Genomic DNA, 22019 nt, shown 5'->3' with positions numbered 1-22019 from the left:
AATGATGATTTCCAATTTCATCCATGTCCCTACAAAGGACGTGAACTCATCATTTTTTATGGCTGCATAGTATTCCATGGTGTATATCACACGTCTTTTTTATTTTTATTATTTTTATTTTTTTGACAGAGTCTCCCTCTGTCATCCAGTCTGGAGTGCAGTGGCATGATCTCTGCTCACTACAACCTCCACCTCCCAGGTTCAAGCAATTCTCCTGCCTCAGCCTCCCTAGTAGCTGGGATTACAAGCATGTACCACCATGCCCGGCTGATTTTTGTACTTTTAGTAGAGACAGGGTTTCACCATGTTAGCCAGGCTGGTCTCAAACTCCTGACCTCAAGTTATTCGCCTGCCTTGGCCTCCTAAAGTGCCAGGATTACAGGCATGAGCCACCATGCCCAGCCGGTAGTAATGCACACTTGTAAATCAGTATACATTGAGGAATTAAAGCCTCTTGTTTATAAAAAGTCTTCAGTGTCTGTAAAAAACAAAAATTCCAGCTCATGGTAGTCAAGTGACTAACAGATGAATGAATGAAGACATCTCATACACACAAATATAATTCCTCCCTCAATTATCCAAGTTCTAGCTGACTTTGACAGTGAATATTGTCTTGCCACTGTGATGTAAAAAGTTTAAATTATGCTAATACATTATTTGTTGTTGTTTCACTAGTCTATGTATACAACAAATCATCCCTAGTCATAGTGGCAAACAACTCTTTATTATTATCTTTTACATTTCTGTCAATTGACAGGACTCAGCTGGACGGTTTTCCCTTAAGGCTTCTTGCAGCATTGCAAACAAATGTCATCCAAAGTTTTGATTGCCCTGGACATCCAAGATGGTAGGCAGTTAATTCTGGATGTCACATGAGAGTTGAGCTAGGGGTGTAGACCAGAGGATCTACATGGGACATCTTTGTGTGGCTCAGGCTTCTTACAAGTTCTTCGAGGAAGCATCATAAATACAAGTATAACAAGAGATCTGGGAGAATGTGCAAGACTTAGTATTACCTAGACTTTGAAATCCCAGAATATTACTTTGCTGTATTTTATAGGAAAATGTAAGCCACCAGATCCAGGCATGATTCAAGAAGAAGGGAACTAGACTCCATCTTTCAATGTGGGAAGTGTAGACATACATGAAGGGAAGGAATTAATAGCTTTTAGCTTTGACTATCACAGCTTTTTAGTGGTTCTTCTTTCTTCAAAGACATAAGCATGTCTCAAAATTGAGTGAAATATTTTAGTCAAAGCACTTCTCTCTGTGGTATAAAGAGGCCTGATACCATTTTAACTCCTTACTTATCACTTCTTGAGGCAGAGGAAAAGTAGCAAAACCGTTAAATGGGAATGCTCTCATTTCAATTGAGTATTGAAGATTGCCAATAATTGTATGCCTTGCTGTATAAATGGCAAATATTGTAGAAACTGTGAAATATCAAGAAAATATAATAACCCTTGTTTCACCTAGAGTGACAGGCTGTTAAAGTCGATGAAAGATCATACTTTTAATTTCATGTACATCTCAATGAAGCAAATACTTGTACTCTTATTTTGCAGATAAGCCTCAAGAGGTTAAGTGTTGTTTCCCCCTCCCCCCTAAAAATGCACACTTAATAAATAGTAAAACTGAGACATCAGTCCAGGGATTTTGCTCTTTTTACTATATATGCTATTATAAAAAGTTAATAAATACTGTGAAAACTTGTGGAGAATTTGGAGGTGAGAGCATGAAAATAGGGTGAAGACACAGTAGGAGCTAGGGAACATTATGCTGAGAAACTTTCCTTTTACTGCTAGTTATTTCAACAAACATTTTCTACAATCTGCACTACTAGAGTGGCGAGCCTTATGGTAATCACTGTCTGGGAAAAATTAAAAAACAAAACGAAACAAAACTCTAGACTTGGGGAGTGGAGAAAGAGCGAGCAATGTCATGGAGGTCACAGAACCGGCGGCCAGGATGAGGCACAGCGTGGCTAGAGATGGTGTGTGGGAAATATATTGACAAGTGATGAACAATGAGATACACGGAGGAATGGGAGAGGAGACCCCTTCCCTCCCTCAATGCTCACACCCCCGCTGCTGAACAGCCTTTTGGGTTTGTATAGAGCTTGAGGAAGACTGTGAAAGAAATCATGAGAACATCCACAGGCCGGCTGCAAGGCACTCTCTATTTTTTTTTTCTCTTTACACTGTTTAAAAACAAAGCAAAACAAAACAAAACTGCATGCCGATAGCAAGATGAAGTAATTTAAATTTTCAGTAATATCAAAGGAATATAATGTAACAAACAAAATACACTATTGCCTAATTATATAGTATTATGTTTCTGCTCGAGTCATGTGTATAGCCTAATCTTAAAAACGAGGGGAAAATAGTATGAGTAGCAGCAACTTTATTTGATTCCTTTCTCTAAACAGTTTATAATTGCTTTAAAATTGGTATCATTTTTTAAGAAAAGTACTCTGACAAATACAATTATAAAAAAGATATAATGAAAGTGTTCAACATCACCTATTATATTATTTTTAGTATTTACCACTGATTTATGTGTGTTACTAGTTGGAAGATTAATCTAGGCAAATATTGTTCATTAGGCTTAAAATCTCATCAAAACCTAACTCAAAAAAAAAAAAAAAAAGATCAGGCCACATAAGCAACTTTTTCAGTTACACATTTTTAAGTAAGTTGATTCACTTCTCTTAGGGGTTAAGTGGTCTCAAATTATTTTTATAACATTGATATACATTTCAATTTGTGAGAGCAAGTTGCATTTCTTTAAAAGGATATCAAATTGTAATGTCATTCTTCATCTGCCTTTAATTTTTATCTGTGCATTCATCTACATCCATCCCAGCCTATTATGAATAATGATTTCTAACTATTTTATGATCCATGTTTTTGCTGCAAAATGCACAAAAGTAATTAAGGCAAATTGGAACAATTATAGAAATACACTACTCAATAACTCAGTTGCCAAAAAAGTTTTACTGTACCCTAAGGAAGAAAAAAAATGCCTATACAGCAGTAATATCATTCCACACGTTTCATTTATTCCTGCAAGCCAGCCAAGCTCAAATTAATTGTACTGACTAAACTTTTCTTCTTGGAGAAAATTAAAGATATGCTGTTGTCAACACTTGAGCACAACCTTGCCGACACTTAAACTCAGAGAAGGGTGTGACATCCTGCCCCGGCTGCCTTGCGCTAATTAATCACTCTGGTATTTAGGACCATTCAAGCAGACAAATTAATGGGGAATAATTAGTGTATCTTTGTTCCAGCTCAGCTTTGCACACCAGACACTCTCAGGGAGAGAGGGGAGTTTGCAGAGCGCAAGCCATTAGCATGTGCATAGTTTCACTTCTGTTCAGCAAGTTCTTCAGAGATTAAGAGAAAGGCCAAATTAGCAGACGTGTGACTGGGGTTAGGACACCCTTCTGGAAAGAAAGCCCTCTGTTTGGGTATCAGCTTTCAGAAGCAAGTCGATAATCCAGAGACTGAATTTCATAAAACACAATTAAACCTCAGGGATGAAATAATTTCAGAAACCAAAAACATGTTTTTAAAAATATAGTGAAAATACTATTATTTATACTGTTTGCATTTATTTATACATCACAGAGAAAAAGGCAGCCCTCAGAAATTTCATTTTTTTCTCTATATTATTGTTGGTTTTTGTAAATTCTTATTGAAAATTGATTTTTATCAACAAATGGTATTTATAAAGTTCGTAATTGAAGTGTGTAGACCATTTAACCTCTCTCCATTTAGTTAGAACTCTCTGTAGATACTCCCTACGGCCATAAAACTTAATTTGTTTCTTCTGATAGGAATCAGAGAGTAGAAAATTCAGACAAAGTCTCTATACACAGTCAGTGTGACCAGCATAGTATTGATTAAAGTCTGTCCCATTTTATGCTGCTGACTGGTTTCAACGTGCATGTGGACTGAAGGCACAGTTTCTTACTGAAATATATTTAAAAACTAAAAATAAAGTGTTGAGATTTACTACATTCAGAATATATCATGATTTGGCTTCACTATTGAAAATTTTTTAAAAATGAAACCACTTGACTCATATGAGTACATGTTTTCCTGGATTAAAACCACGGGTTTTACTTTGATACATAAATTCTTCCCCTCACCAGACAAAAACATCTGAGTTTTTACACAAATAATGCTTCAAACATTATATTTTATCCTGACAATAAATTATTTCTGAGCTTTTTATTAACAGTTTGCTATATACAGAACTTATCTAAACATACTGCAAATAATTGTGTGAATATATGTATATCCATATACATAATCACACTTGGTTTATACCATATGTGTGCATGATCTTTTATTGCTTTTTCTCATGTTTCTGCAGTTTATGTAAAGGAGGCATTTTTCCTGTTTTCCTACCTAAAGTTCCTATGTTTTGTATGTTCACTGACTATTTTCTACACGTTACTATCTAACCCTCCAGCTTTATCACTTAACAAGCAAGGCAAGAATTACTGCTATAGCATACAGAGAACATTCCTGCAGATTCCATACTCACTGTAGGAAGGCTCAAAACACAGACCTCCTCACTCTCAGAGAACAAGGGTACTGCATGGAAAGGCAGGCCCAGAGGGTCAGGAGCTGATGTTGAGACCACACAGTGTGAAAATAGACCACATTCCCAGCCCAGTTATCAATTCTTTTGTAAAGAGATTCCACCACTCTAACTACAAAGGTGAATTAAATGTGGGACACTGTGAGTACATTTAGTTCTATTAATAGCACATAACATAAAAATAGTCCAAAAAAGGAATTTCCCTACCTGGACCATACCAAAATTTATGATATTGCTTTACCACATGCAGCTTCTAGATCTCATAAAAACATGATATTGTTAGGCATAATGCTCTTGAATTTGTGCTGGTGGAATGGGAGGAAAAAAATAACAATCACAAAACTACATATTCTTACAATTTCTTAGAGAGGAGAAATGAATCTCTCTCCAGTCTCAGCTGAAATACTAAATTACTGCCTATGATAAGCCCAGATACCATTAGAAAGGCTTCCATCCTGGGAGTAGGTCCTCCTAGATCTTTGAAGGTGCCTAATCCTCATTAAAGGCAAACCCTGGGCGTAGGAGGGGCTGCGCTGGCATCAAGGCACCTGGCGACGACTAAAAGCGCTGGCCCCATGTGCGGCTGCCGCTGAGCAGCAGAATGTAATTTAGTCGCACCAGCGGGAGCAGGGGTCAATGATTTTATATTAATGGGGATCACGACAGTTCTAAGCTGTGGCGTGCTTTGAAATAAGTGTTGTACAAGGCAGCAAAGAGAGCTCAGCTGAGGAAATGAGCTGTGTCACTGTCTCCTCATGCCTTGCAGCAAACACTGGAATGTTTTTAGTTGCCACAGACTCTGTGCCATCATAATATTTTATAAACAACAATTACCTGTTTCATTTTGCAAAACTCAGACTCAGTAATGCTGCTCAAGATGTCACGAAGGATGAACAAATTCGTTTCTAATAAAAATTCGGACCAAGTTGTGTGGACAAAGAATGAACAATATCTGGGATGTTCATATCTGAAAACTAACTAATGAAAACAAGTGCAGGTGTGTTGTGGGTGTCTGTTGTGATACTATTGAAAGATGGTATAGCATCTTTGATAACTTTGACATGTTATCAAAGTGTCCACACCTAAAACAAAAGAGATGGAGAGGGAGTTCAAGGCAATGATTTTAAATTTTAGTCAATATTAAACCTTCATCTGCAGTTGAAAGCACTGTTATCACATCTTTACCAAAATTTATCTACGTTTTTACATTTATTTTCAGGGATATCGGTTTTAGACTCCATGTTAAATTTTTAGAAGATTAATATTTTTTTCCAAATTGGTAACTGGGAATGGGGGGCAAGAAATCATTTTTGTCAGCATCTCTGAAGGTAGGGAAAAGAAGGAAAATCGAGCTCTTCCAAGCTTCATAGGGAAAAGAAGGAAAATCGAGTTCTTCCAAGTGTCAAGGATGGTCAGATGAGAAGGGTACATTGTATGTGGAAAACAACAGAGGTGTGACAAGGAATGAAGTTTCTATTTTCAAAACTTCTTTTGAAGTAAGCAGGACAGAGGTACCAGAGCCAATAGGAATAAGTATATAAGCTGTGCCAAATATGATTGATTAGGGAGACCTCTACCATTAAGTGATTAGCAGCTCGCCAAGAGTTATAAAAAAAATTTAACTGTGAAAAGGCAAATGTGTTGACCAGAAAATTAAAATCTATTCCTATAAATTTCACTTGGTAAAACAATTGATTCATTTTCAATAGTTCTTCCATGCACAAGAAAAGTCCTAGCTGGGCTTTGGGATTAGTGAGCCATTAGTGGAGGAAAAAAAAGTGCTATAATTGAACATTGAGTTATATATCATCTGAAAAAACACTTTCTGCAAAACAAAATCCAAGCTTGACTAGTTTATTACAGATATGCTTTCCAAAGATGATCTGTGAAACTATAGTGCCACGGCAGATGTTCAATGCAAAATCTCACATACATGCAGACATATATATATATATGAAGTTCCTGTAGTTAGATCTGTTTAAAAAACACTGCATTTTATAAGGTTATTTTCTGTATTACTAAAGAACATTAGCATATTAGAGGCACTAAGTTCTGAAATAAAGAATCTCTTAAGTTTCCTTCAGATCTTTACTGTCCAACTAATTTTATTACTTTTTCCCCCCCTGACCCTATGAACATTCTCCTTGCTGAAATACACTTTGGGAAATTCCATATGAGAATTCAGTAAGTTAGTGAATATGTATTTTTATCAAGCTGAACTAGACTAGATGCAATCTCTGCCCCAAGTTTATTCCCCTATACCTAGGAACTGATTAATAGAAGATTTGGGTTGTTAATTATAATTAAATTGAGATCAGACTTTCAGAAGGTGTGCAATAAAGTAGACGGTATTTATAATTTTATATGCCAAAAATTGGAGCAGCACTATTTATTTTTCCCCGGAAGACAAAGGCAAAGAATAGTAGATTTGTTTCTACCTACAAATGTGAGGAATGGAAGTTACCAAAGCTGTCATGTGGATATTTTCTAAATTCATCATGCTTTTAAATAACTTGGAATATAAAGTTGCTTGGATGTTCTAAGACCGGAGATACACGTAGTTTTGAAGGAGTAATCAGAGCAGAGAGTAGGGTCAGATAAATGAGTCATTGTCTCAAGAACAGAAGGGATAACGAAAAACTCAGTAATCAAGATACATAATATTTTAATCAATAGATTTCAATATTAAAATTTATGCAAATAAATCCATGATGAACAAAATATCAAAATTTTAAATAAAGACAGGATTAGTGTTACTGATGTTCCCTTTTGCCTCAGGCTCCAATATGGCTCAGCACAGCACTGGGATAAGAAAGTACCAGGAGACAAACTGCAAGAAGAAAGGAGCACTGAATTGGGTGTCCAAATTAGCTCTGATTCTTCCTGATAATAAACAGCCACATAACTTTAGAAAGCTTTATAAATATACCATGTCTGTGTTTCCTCATTTACAGAGAGGAGAATAATTCTCTAACTATTCTGAGAAGCATTCAATCAATGAAGTTTTTATAGATGTTCAAAGATAAAATAAAAATGGATAGTAATTTTGATATCAATTATATTTGGAAAAAGCGCTGTTGAATTTGATCAGGTTTCCTTACTTCAGAACTTCTCATATATTTTTAACATGTTAGTGTATTTTATAATTGTCTTATAAGAAAACAGAGTATTTAAACAACTAGAGCACTTATTAACATCTTATACAGTATGAAAAATGCTGAACAAAATGATCTCAAGTTTCCACCTCCCTTTAAAACTTTAAAATTCTAAAGAGACTTTTCAAAGGTAACATGCACAGAGTAAATAGCAGTTTAGTACAAGTTAATACTTCATAAAAATAAATTGAAATATGCTTACAGAAATATATATTTTAATCGATCATTTATAGCACAGCAAAGTGATCTCTCATATCCATATTCCTGAAAAACACAGAATCTACATGCTGGCTTCAACAGCCAGAAACAAATGTTAGATTAGGCTGAAGTTCTCGTACTGAAACCTTACAGAAGACATGTAAAGGGTGGAAAATGAATGGAATAGAAACTGAGTCACCATAGTTAGCTGACAGTGGATGAGAAGGGTAATTTTATGGGAACATATATTTTTAAAGATGCTTCAGTATATGAATATGAAGTTTGAGAAACAATATTACAAAAGTTTATCAATCATAAAACACTAAAATGTATACACACAGTCATATAGGTATTGTATATTGTGTGTGTGTGTGCACGTGTGTGTGGGTGTGTGGGAGAGAGACAGAGAGAGAGAGAATAATTAGGTATTAAATCTTGAAAGGGATACTTTCAAGGCATCCTTCACATAAAATGAATCCATACCCAGAGACAATCATTCTGAAGAAATTACATCAATGGCTTCTAATATGCTTTAGAAAAAAATGATGAAAAACAAATCTATGGTAGTTTAATAATACATGTAGCAATTTTTTGGAAGAGCTCAATATCTAATAGTATAACTAAATATTTTGCAAAATGTGTCATGGAACCTGTGTTCAAAACAAACAACTGAGTTGGAATTTTCATGAATCTCAACACAGATATTACTTTTTATCTTCTCTTTAAACTTTGAAAATTTCAAGTGTGTTCCTCTATAACCTTATGTCAATTTTGTAAATCTCAACCTATACCTACCACTATCACAGCAAAATTAAGGGAAAGATCCATATATCTACTACCCTCACACTTGCATGGTCTGCCCAATTATCAACATCTCCTACCAGAGTGGAATATTTGTTACAACTGAACCTACATTGCTGCATTGTCACCAAAAGTCCATAATTTACATTAGGTTTCACTCTTGGTGTTGTACAATTGATGGGTTTCACCAAATGCCTAATGACATGTACACACCATTATGGTAACACACAGAGAGTAGTTTTACTGCCCAAAACAAAATCGTCTGTGTTCTGGCTATTGATTCGTTTCCCAACCTCTGGAAACCACTGATCTTTTATTAATTATCTCCACAGTTTTCATTTTCCAGACTGTATAGCTGTTTCAGTTTGGCTTCTTTCACTTAGTGATATGCATTTAAGTTTACTCCATGTCTCTTCATAGCTTGATAGCTAATTTCTCTTCAGCAATCAACCATATCCCACTGTGTGGAAGTTCATTTTCCATTCATCTACTGAATGGCATCTTGGCTGCTTCCAAGTTTTGGCAATTATAAATAAAGCTGCAGGTTTTTGTGTGGACATAAGTTTTCAACTTATTTGTGTTAACACCAAGGAACCTTGTACCTATTTTAATTCATCCTACCAGATGACAAAACAATAAACTTGATTAAATACAGTTCTGCCAATTCTAGTATATACAGTTGCTCTGAATAAAGTTGAAGAAACACACACACACACACAGTGTTTCTGAACTCACTTTACATTTATGAGCACAAACTTCAATTTTTTTTAGTGCTGGATTGTTCTGTACTTCTGTTCACTCTCTCAATTATCTAGAATAATGTATGATTCATATTTCTTCCTCTCCAGGTCTCTAATATCTCCTCCCTCATGTTCCCTCTCAGCCATGTCCTTGCTCTGTACTTCACTGAGAAAATAGAAATCAATCGAAGGGAATTTCCACAAGTTTTTTCCATTTTTTTCACACTTCTATAAACCTGCCTTTGTAACCTTACATTTTGCCTTTTTTTTTTCTATTACTGTGAAGGAATTGTTCTTACTCCTACATAGGCCAAATCCTCCATTCACCTGCTGGATTACATCGCATATGGCCTAATCAAGTACACCGCTCAAGCAAATCTTTCCTTTCCTTTCTTGCATACCGTAATTTTCTTCTCTCTACATTTTCCCTTCCCATTTCTGCCTAATTTCTCTCCTTCCTTTTATATCAAAACTCCCTTGAAGACATCTAATCTTGCTTTCTCCTCCCATTTTCATTTGACTCCACTCCAAAGAGGCTTTTTGCCACTCTCCACTACACCTAAACTAAGTTATCAGTGAACTCTATTTTGCCAAGCCCAATGGTCAACTCTTGTTATCCATTATATTTCTGCTATAAATAATATTTTACATTTTTCACATCCATTACCACTTTAAATCAAACTATTGTTATCTCCCTCCTAGATTATTACTAAAGCCTCTCAACTGCTCCAGTTCTCACATTGCCCCCCTCCAAACTATACCTAGCTGAAGCCAGAGGAATTCTGCAAAAATGTAAAGTGCACCAATGCACTTTTATGGTCATAGTTCTCCATCTTACTCAGGGTAAAAGAAAAAGACTTCCTAATGTAAGAAGTTATATCTGATCTGGTCACCTGTCACCTCTGAGTTTATCACCTATTACTCTCTTTTTCACAAGCCAGGTCATTCTGCTAAAATCATATTGGCCTCTCTGTTGTCCTTTAAATAAACTAGGCATGCTCCCAACTCACATCCTTTGATGTTGTTCTTTCCTCTGCCTTTTATAATCTCAACTTTAATATTCATAGGATTTGTTTCCTTTTCCTTCAGGTCTTAACTAACCCACTACTTTCCCAGAGCATTCTTCCCTAGGTATGCTGTCTAAAATTGTGTACACACACGTGCACACACACACACACACACACGTCATACTTCCTATAACACTACCCTAGTTATTATCTACTGCACTTATCACTATCTGACACATTGCAAATTGTATTGTTTTCTTTATTGTATAATTTACATTTTCCATCATATATTTTACTTTCTACCTATTAATTTTTCTCATTTAGAATGTGAGCTCCTGAGGGCAAGTTTTTCTTCTTCAGTTCTGTTTACAGCTGTATCCCCAGGACCTAAAACAAGTCTATAACAAACAGGTGCCCAAAATGTTTTTGCTGAATAAATTAAATGAATGAATTTTGACTTCATTTCAGTTGAAAGCATTTCTCTATTATCTAATTATAATAATGAAATAATTTGTCCAAAGGTAACACATAATATTCTAGTGAGAATGATTAGAAACAATGTAAGGGATCCTTATTTCTTTCTTTCTAACTTATATTACACCTCAAGTTTTTGGTCAATTTAATCTTTAGCTCTACAAAGTTTTCCTTTTTATATTATCAAACAAGCCTATCAATTCTTTTCTGGCAACTGGATTCCTATTCTTGGTCAAGAAGGCACCTCACAGATCCCAGGTTGCAAATATACTCTCCAAAGCATTTGTACAGATCCTTTCAAAAACACCTGAAATTTTTGTACATGTTGTATTACAGCAGTCCAACTTATTGATTAATTACTCCTATTTGTAATGTTATTTATTTAGACTTTCACCTATGGATAGAAATACATATATTAGCCTAGACTTACATTGGGTCAGTATCATTGAGATACCACTAGGCTACATAATTTTTTCAGCTTCAGTATAATATTATAGGACCACCAACATATATGTAGTCCATCACTGACTAAAATATCACTATGCGATGCATGATTGTATATATACAAGCATATCTCCTTTTATTGCACTTAACTTTAATGCACTTTGTAGATACTGCATTTTTTACAAATTGAAGATTTGCAGTAACCCTGCACTACGCAAGTTCATTGGTGACATTTTTTCCAAGAGCATGTGCTCATTTTGCATCTCTGCATCACATTTTGGCAATTCCTGCAATATTTAAAACATTTTTATTTCTGTTATGGTAACCTATGATTGGTAATCTCTGATGTTACTATTGTCATTGTTTGGAGCACCACAAACTGCACCCATTTAAGTTGGCAAACTTAATCTATAAATGCTGTGTGTGTTCTGACTGGTTCATTGACCAGCCATTCACTGCCTCTTTCCTTCTTCTTGGACCTCTCTATTCCCTGAGACACAACAATATCGAAATGAGCCCAATCTGGGGCCTCCTTATTCCCTGAGACACAACAATATGGAAATGAGGCCAACACTTATAGCCTGTAAGTGTTCAAGTGAAAGGAAGAGTCACTCTAAATCAAAAGCTAGAAATGGGTAAGCTTAGTGAGGAAGGCATGTCAAAAGTCAAAACAGGGTGAAAGCTAGGCTGCTTTCATCAAACAGTTGGCCAACTTGAGAATGCAGAGTAAAAGTTATTGAAAGAAATTAAATGTGCTACTCCAGTGAACACAAGAATGAGAAGAAAGCAATACAGACTTATTGCTGATATGGAGAAGGTTTGAGTGATTGTCTTGATAGAAAACCAAACCAGCCACAATATTCCTTTAAGAGAAAGCCTAATCCAGAGCAAGTCCCCAACTCTTTTCAATTCTATGAAGGCAGATCGACGTGAGGAATCTGCAGAAGAAAAGTTTGAAGTTAGTAGAGGATTGTTCGTGAGATTTAAGGAAAGAAGCCATCTCCATAACATAAAAGTGCAAGGTGAAGCAGCAAGTGCTGATATAGAAGCTGCAGCAAATTATCCAGAAGAGTTATCTAAGATCATTGATAAAGGTGACTACACTGAACAACAGATTTTCAATGTAGATGAAACTGCCTTACATGTTGGAAGAGGATGTCATTTGGTTCTTTCATAGCTAGAAAGGAGAAGTCAACACCTACCTTCAAAGCTTCAAAGAGCAGGCTGACTCTCTTGTTAGGGGCTAATGCAGCTGGTGACTTTAAGTTGAAGCGAATGCTCATTTACCATTCCCAAAATCCCAGGGCCCTTAGGAATTAGGCTAAATCTACCCTGCTCGTGCCTTATATATGGAAACAACGAAGCCTGGATGACAGCACATCTGTTGAAAGCAAGGTTTACAGAATATTTTAAGCTCACTAATGTTGAGAACTACCGCTCAAAAAAAAGATTTCATTCAAGCTATACTGTTCATTAACAATGCACCTAATCACCCAAGATTAACTTTGTTTTCATGGCTGCTAACATAACAACCATTCTGCAGTCCATGAATCAAGGACTAATTTTTACTTCCAAGACTTAGTATTTAAGAAATACATTTTGTAAGGCTACAGCTGCCATAGAAAGTAATTCTTTCGATAGACCTGGGAAAAGTAAACTGAAACCTTCTGGAAATAATATACCATTCTGGACATCATTAAGAACATTTGTGATTTATGGGAGGATGTCAAAATATCAATATTAACAGGAGTTTATAAGAAACTGATTCTAACCTTCATAAATGACTTTGAGGGGTTCAAGATTCAGTGGAGGAAGTAGTGGTAGATAGAGCAAGAGAATCAGAATTGGAAGTGGGCCCAAAGATAAGGCTGAATTGCTATAATCTCATGATAAAACTCATAAGAAACTGCTTCTTATGGATAAGCAAAGAAACTGGTTTCTGAAGATGGAATCTGCTCCTGGTGAAGATGCTGTGAGCAGTGTTAATAAGACAACAAAGGATCTATAATATTACACCAATTTAGTTGATAAAGGAGTGGCAGAGTTTGAGTTCCAGTTTTGAAAGTTCTACTTTGGGTAAAATGCTCTCAAGTAGCATTGCATATTACAGAGAAATCTTTTGTGAAAGGAAGAGTCAATTTATGGCAAACTTTGTTTTATTTTAAGAAATTGCCATACCCCACCCAACTTTCAGCAACCCTGATCAATCAGCAGCCATCAATATCAAGGCAAGACCATCTACCAGCAATGAGACTACAACTTGCTGAAGGCTCAGATAATCGCTAGCATTTTTTAGCCATAAAGTTTTTTTTTCTAAATGAAGGTATGTACATTTTTTAGACATAATGCTATCATTACTCACTTAAAAGACAATAGTATAATGTGAACATAACTTTTATATGCACTGGGAAACCAAAAACAATTGTGTAAGTCGCTTTCTTGCAATATTTACTTTATTCCAGTGGTCAGGAATGAAACCTGCAATATTTACACACTTTTATTTTTACTAAGTCTCCTGAAGTGTTTTTCTTTATACAATACCTATTAAATGAACAGCTTTGATTTTATTTATCATTTACTATTTTCTATATTTTACCTTATTAATTAAAAATTTTTAACTTTTGTATGGTATGCCGTTTCTACTTTATTTTGCACTGTTTTGTAACTATTTTTCTAATTTCATAAAATAATTTGTACATTTTGTTTTGTTTTTTTGTTTTTGTTTTTTTTTTGAGATGGAGTCTTACTCTGTTGCCCAGGCTGCAGTGCAATGGCACCATGTCAGCTCACTACAACCTCCGCCTCCCGGGTTCAAGTGATTCTCCCGCCTCAGCCTCCCAGGTAGCTGGGATTACAGGAATGCACCACGACAACCGGCTAATTTTTATATTTTTAGTAGAGACGGGGTTTTGCCATGTTGGCCAGGCTGCTCTCAAACTCCTGACCTCAGGTGATCCACCGACCTCAGCCTCCCAAACTGCTGGGACTACAGGCATGAGCCACCATGCCCGGCCTTGTTTTTCTTTTTTATTAAGACATTCATAATGCATTTTCCTCAGATAAGTACTTTTCCTGTGTTCTTACAATTATGTCACAAAGTGTTGTGTTTTTATTTTTTATTTTTTGCTTTCTAGAGATGTAATTTTCCTACTTAAAAAAAAAATCTGATCCAATAATTGTCTAATTTCCAAGTAACCTCAGAATACTTTAGCTTTTGTTTTTCTTGTGCTTTATTTATTTATTTGGTAATAATTAGAGAATGTGGCCTAGAAATTCCCTTGTTTCAAATTTCTTAATGTTTCCTTTGTGGCCAATTTTGGGCAAATTTTTACAAACTCCCCATAATATACAAATTAAGCATCTTAACTTTTCAAGAGATATAAACTTCTATGTATAGCTAATTGTTGAACATTATTGATTTTATTATTCATCTTATTTTTATGGCTATTTTCTTCCTGTCTCTCTCTAAGCCTAAAAGTGGGTAATTGAAATATTCCTCTACAAACAGATTCAGCTATTTTATGGCCTATTGAAAAGAAGTTTATCTTTTTCATATATTATCTTCTATATATCATATCTTCTTTATAATATACTCATTTTATTATTAGTTGGTATTTTAGTCCATTTTCAGACTTTTAATATTGACTGTATCATGTCTGATATTACCACTGACACTTCTACAATCTTTATCTTTGCCTCCTGTTCATTTGTCTATTGCTTTATCTTTAAACTTTCTTTTATGTATTACCTTAAGTGTGCTTAAACTCTGTTGTATTTTTTAACTCAATATCATAGTTTCTTTCTTATAATGAGAAAATTCAGTTCATTCATGTGTAGCATTATCTTATAAATTTGACTTTGTTGCTTCTATGTTAATTAAATATTTCTTACATATTGAATTTTCCCTTTTTCTCAATTGACTAGGTTGCCTCATTCTATTTTACCCTTGTAAATGTGAAAGCAGAACTATAGTTCACTATTTTATTAATGTTTATTCTCCATTTTCTACTTGTATAATCACATGCACATTTCTCTATCATCTTTAGAATAAAGAGTCATGTGTTCTCCCCACTCTAATGCACTTTTATGTATATAAAAATGCTTTACTTTATTTTTCTCCAAGACCCCTTTCCCACTACAATATTAGCTCAGAGAAATACAATGGGTTGTTCAAAAATTTCATGAAAAATGGGTATTATGAAAAAACTATGCCCGAATATAAAAAAATTTGCATCAAAATAAACTCATTCTAACTTGTTCTAACATGTTTAAACAGGATCTAGTTTGAGGCGCTATGCAGAATAATACATTGGTTTGAAAAAAGCCCCTATCATAGCAACATGAATTCTACAAAAATTGAAGCAGGAACAAACATCAACTTTATGGTGACGAGTGAGTGGAAGAATGGTGAAATCATTGATGCTCTATGAAAAGCTTCCAGGGACAATATTCCAAAGACATCAGCAGTTTAAAAAATGGATAACTCATTTTAAGAAGGGATAGGGTAATGTTAAATATAAAGCCCACAGCAGCAGACAATCCATATCAACCTGTGAGGAAAAAATTAATCTTGATTTTGCCCTAATTGAAAAGAACTGACAACAGCACAAACAATAGCCACCACCATAGACTTCCTAATTGATTCAGCTTACACAATTCCTATTGAAAAGTTAAAGATGAGCAAACTTTCCACTCAATGAGTGCCAAAACTGTGGCACCTAGATAAGTTACAAGAAACAGGAGAGATATCTATGGGAATTGTAAACAACTGAGATAGAGATTATGAAGAATTTCTTCAAAGAATTGCAACAGGAGATGAAACATGGCTTTACCAGTACAATCCTGAAGACAATGCATAATCAAAGCAATGGCTACCAAGAGGTGGAAGTAGTCCAGTCAAAGGGGACTGGACAAGAGCAAAGATGATAACAGCGTTTTGGGAATCTGAAGGCATTTTGCTTCTTGACTTTCTGGAGGGACAAAGAATGATAACATCTGGTTCTTATAAGAGTGTTCTGAAAAAGTTAGCTAAAGCTGTAGCAGAAAAAATGCCCAGAGAGTCCTTCTCCACCATCACAATGTCCTTGCTCATTCCTCTCTGATCAAACATGGCAATTGTGCAGAAGTTTTAATAGGAAATTAAAATTTGAATAAAAACTAAAAGTTCCCAACATGGTGTTATTTTCCCCTTTTAATATATCTCCTAGCATCTTTAATAGTCAGTTAAAAATGTATGAAAAATATAATGTAAATGTCAGCAAAATAATGAAACACACAAAAAATTATACCAAAAATGAGACCTCCTGATAAATAACTCAGTGAAATATTAATGTAATCTTTATAAGAGGGTTGCAGTGAGGCAGCCCCTATGGCTGCACACCAGTCCACATTTCCCTCCCCATACCGCAACTTCCCCCTAGCCCACAACAAATCTCCACATCACTTTGCTGACAAGTGTCTGCATGGGCAGGCTTTGCTGTACTTGCCCTGCCAGTATGCAGAAGTTCAGTGCACCTCAACTCTACTGACCGCCATTGCAGAGTGAGCCTTGGTGGGCACAGAGCCAGCAAGCCCATCCCCTGCTAGTGTCCAGCCCTTGCACTAACACACTGTGCAGAATACAGGGGATCCTCCCACACCCTGAGCAATCACTACTGCTTGGAGAGCACAGAGAAGGCACTCAGATGTGTGCCAGCCAGCACACTGCCCCAAGCCAACACAACCTTCAGTGCAACACAGCACACGGTCTTCAGCAGAGAATCCCGACTCCTCCCCAGCTGCCTGGCCTCTGCCACTGTGGTGAACACCCACAGGAAAGTAGGCACCCCTGCATCCACTAGCACTCTGCTTCATCTGCCACACTTCAGTCCCCCCAGCACAGTGGACTCCAAACCTTGAGGAGTCAAAGAACAAAGGCCCAATGCAAGTCCCCCAGAGTTAGAGCACACAGTCCAGAGTTGGGAGCTGAGTGTTGGCCTAAAATCTCACAGAAACTAAGCCAGTTGGCTGAATCCATCTTATACCACAATCAAACCTCAATGTCATCAAACAGGATAAATGGAACTAAAAACTCATCCAAAGATCAGCAGCCTCAATGATTGAAGGCAAAAAGATGAGAAATAAAGAGCACAAAAATGCTGAAAACTTAAAAAGCCAGAGTGCCATCTTTTCTCCAAATGAACACATCACCTCTCCAGCAAGGGTTTGGAACTGGGCTGAGGCTGAGATGTCTGAAATGACAAAAATAGAATTCAGAATATAGTTAAGAACAAGGTTCATTCAGCTATAGGAGCATGTTGAACCCCAATGCAAGGATGTTAAAATCATTATAAAACATTACAGGAGCTGACCAACAAAGTAGCCAGTGACCAACCATATACAGCTGAAAAATACACTACAAGAATTGCATAATGAAATCCATAAGCATTCATAGCACAATAGATGAAGAGGTGAAAAGAATCTTAGAGGCAGCTAGAGAGAAAGGTCAAGTCACCTACAAAGGGAATCTCATCAGACTAACAGTGGACATTTCAGCTGAAATCCTACAAACCACAAGAGATTGGGTGCCAATATTAGATATTCTTAAAGAAAAAAAAATCCAACTCAGAATTTCATATCTGGCCAAACTAAGCTTCAAAAGTGAAGGAGAAGTAAGATCCTTTTCAACAAGCAAGTGCTGAGGAAATTTGTCACCACCAGATCTGCCTTACAAAAGCTCCTGAAGGAAGCTCTACATATGAAAAGGAAAGACCATTATCAGCCATTATAAAAACATATTGAGGAACACAAACCAGTGACACTATAAAGCCACCACATGAACAATTATGCAAAGTAACTAGGTAACATCATAATGACCTAATGAAAAGACACAGAGTGGCAAACTGGATGAAGAACCAAGACCCACTGGTATGCTGTCTTCAAGAGCGCCATCTCGCATGCAACAACACACATAGGTTCAAAACAAAGAGATGTAGAAAAACCTACCAACCAAAAGAAAAATAAAAAAGCAAGGGTTACAATAGTAGTTTTTGACAAAACAGAATTTAAACCAACAAAGATCAAAAAAGACAAAGAAGGGCATTAAATAATGGTAAAGGGTTCAATTCAACAAGAAGATCTAACTATCCTAAATATATATGTACCCAACACAGGAGCACCAAAATTCACAAAGTAAGTTCTTAGAGACCTTCAAAGAGAAGTAGATCCACAAATATTAATAGTGAGAGACTTTAGCATGCCACTGACAATATTAGATCATCGAGACAGAAAATTAACAAAGATATTGAGGACCTGAACTCAGCTCTGGATCAAGTGGACCTGACAGCTACAGAACCCCCCAACCAAAAACAACTGAATATACATTCTTCTCATCACCATATGGCACATATTCAAAAACTAATCACATTATTGGAAAGAAAACATTCCTCAGCAAATGCAAAAGAATTAAAATAATAACAGTCTCTTGGACCCACAGCACAATCAAATTAGAAATCATGACTAAGAAACTCACTCAAAACTATACAATTACATGGAAATTGAATAACCTGTTCCCGAATGACTTTTGGGCAAATCATGACATTAAAACAGAAATCATGAAATTTTTTGAAACTAATGAGAACAAAGATACAAGATACCAGAATCTCTGGGACACATCTAAGGCAGTGTTAAGTGGGAAATTTATAGCACTAAATGCCCACATCACAGAGTTAAAAAGATCTCAAATTAACAACTTAATATCACAACTAAAAGTACTAGAGAACTAAGAGCAAAAAAATCCCAAAGCTGGCAGACAACAAGAAATAACCAAAACCAGAGCTGAACAAATGGAGACTGAAACGTGAAAAGCCATTCAAAAGGTCACCAAACTCAGAAGCTATTAAAAAAAAAGAAATCAATGAAAAAGATAGACCACTAGGTAGACTAATAAAAAAAAAGAGAAGATTCAAAGAAACACAATCAGAAATGACAAGGGGGTTATATCAGTGGCAATATCCACTGACCCTATAGAAACACAACCAACCATCAGAGAATACTATGAACACCTCTATGCACATAAACTAGAAAATCTAGAAGAAATTGGTAAATTCCTGGAGAAATACACCCACCACCCAAGGTTGAACAAGGAAAGAAATGAATCCCTGAACAGACCAATAATGAGCTCTGAAATTGAGGCAGTAATACATAGTCTACTAACCAATAAAAGCCAAGGACCCGATGAATTTACAGCTGAATTCTACAAGATGTACCAAGAAGAGTTGGTACCATACCCACAGAAAGTATTTCAAAAAATTGAAGAAGAGATACTCCTCCCTAACTCATTATATGAGGCCAGCATCATCCTGATACCAAAACCTGGCAGAGGCACAACAAAAAAAGAAACTTCAGGCAAATATCCTTGATGAACACTGATGCAAAAATCCTTAGCAAACTACCTGCAAATCAGATCCAGCAGCACATTAAAGTTTATAGACCATGATCAAGCAAGTTTCATCCCTGGGATGCAAGTTTGGTTCCACATACACAAAACAATAAATGTGATTCATCACATAAAACAAACTAAAGAAAAAAAAACACATGATGATCTCCAGTAGATGCACAAAAGACTTTCCATAAAATACGACATCCATTCATATCTAGTCTCAATAAGTGAGGTATTAAAGACACATAACTCAAAATAATAAGAGCCATCTATGACAAACCCACAGCCCACATCATACTAAAAGGGCAAAACCTGGAAGCATTTCCCTTGAAAACCAGCACATGACAAGGATGCCCTCTCTGACCACTCCTATTCAACATAGTATTGGAAGTCCTGGCCAGGGCAATCAGGCAAGATAAAGAAATAAAGGCATCCAAACAAGAAAAGAGGAAGTCAAACTAGCCCTGTTTGCAGACAACAGTATTCTATATCTAGAAAACCTGACAGTCTCAACAAAAAAGCTTCTTAAGCTGACAAAAAATTTCATCAAAGTCTCAGGATACAAAATCAATGTGCAAAATTCACTAACTTTCCTATACACTAACAACAGTCAAGCTGAGAGACAAATCAATAATATACTCCCATTCCTAATTGCCAAAGAAAAAATAAAATGCCTAGTAATACAGCTAACTAGGGAGGTGAAAGATCTCTACAAAGGTGCTGCTCAAATAAATCAGAGATGACACAAACAAATGAAAAAACATTTTTGTGCTCATGGATAGGAAGATTCAATATCAAGAATATGGCCATATTGCCCAAAGCAATTTATAGATTCAATGCTATTCCTATTAAACTAACATTCAGACACTTTGCAGAGCTAGAAAAAACTATTTTAAAATTCATATAGAGTAAAAAAAAAGCCTGAATATCCAAGGCAATGCCAAGCAAAAAGAACAAAGTTGGAGATATCATGCTACCTGGCTTCAAACTATACTACAGGGCTACAGTAACTAAAACAGCATGGTACTGGTACAAAAACAGACACCCTGACCAATGGAACAGAATAGAGAACCCAGAAATAAGACCATACACTACAACCATCTGGCCTTTGACAAACATGACAAAACAAGCAATAGGGAAAAGGATCCCTATTCAATAAATGGTGCTGGGATAACTGGCTAGCCATATGTAGAAGATTAAACTGGACCTCTTCCTTACATAATACACAAAAATCAACTCAAGATTAATTGAAAACTTAAATGTAAAACCCAAAACCATAAAAACCCTAGAAGACAACCTAGGCAATACCATCCTGGACATAACAATGGGCAAAGATTTCATGACAAAGCACCAAAAACAGTAGCAAAAAAAAAGCAAAAATTGACAAGTGGGATCTAATTAAACTTAAGAGCTTTCACAGAGCAAAAAAGAAACTATCAGAGTAAACAGACAACCTACAGAATGGGAAAAAAATTTGCAAACTATGTATCTGACAACGGTCTAATAGCCAGCATCTATAAGGAACTTAAACAAATTTACAAGAAGTGAAAAAAAAAGAACAACCCCAATAAAAAGTGGGCAAAGGACATGAACAGATACTTTTCAAAAGAAGACAGATATGCCACCAAAAAGCATATGTGAAAAAGTGCAACAGTACGGATCATTAAAGAAATGCACATCAAAGTCATAATGAGATAACATCTCACACCAGTCAGAATGGCTATTAGTAAAAACTCAAAAAAAAAAAAGAAAACAAAAAAAACAAAAAACAAATGCCAGTGAGGTTGCAGAGAAAAAGGAACATTATACACTGTTGGTGAGAGTGCAAATTAGTTCAACCATTGTAGAAAACAGTATAGCAATTCCTTAAAGAGCTAAAAGCAGAACTACTATTTGATCCAGCAATCCCATTACTGGGTATATACCAGAAGAATAGAAATTATTCTACCATAAAGACACATGCACACAAATGTTCACTGAAGCACTCTTCACAATAGCAGAATCAACCTAATACCTATCAAAGGCAGATTGTATAATCAAAATGTGGTATGTATATACCATGGAATACTACGCAGCCATAAAAAAAGAATGAGATCATGTCTTTCATGGGAACATGGATGGAGCTGGAGGGTATTATCCTTCGCAAACTAATGCAGGATCAGAAAAA

At 35.9% G+C, this 22019-nt stretch overlaps 1 long non-coding RNA gene across 20 annotated transcripts in view; it reads right to left on the bottom strand.

Moving 5' to 3' along the window:
- The window catches only part of LOC129060000 (uncharacterized), a 1058541-nt gene that overhangs the window by 177463 nt on the left and 859059 nt on the right, over window positions 1–22019 (bottom strand). Inside the window, exon 13 of one of the 20 annotated variants that reach the window (XR_010140294.1) lies at window positions 1709–7444. The exons of the other annotated variants lie outside the window; for them this stretch is intronic. This is a non-coding gene — a long non-coding RNA (uncharacterized LOC129060000). Of the gene's footprint in view, window positions 1–1708; window positions 7445–22019 lie in introns of those variants that run through there. 20 annotated transcript variants of the gene reach the window in all.

The sequence above is a fragment of the Pongo abelii genome, chromosome 5, assembly GCF_028885655.2.
Source record: "Pongo abelii isolate AG06213 chromosome 5, NHGRI_mPonAbe1-v2.0_pri, whole genome shotgun sequence".
NCBI classification, from domain to species: Eukaryota; Metazoa; Chordata; class Mammalia; order Primates; family Hominidae; genus Pongo; species Pongo abelii.
The sequence above is the reverse complement of the archived record's forward strand: the minus strand, read 5'-3'. Positions and strand labels throughout refer to the sequence as shown.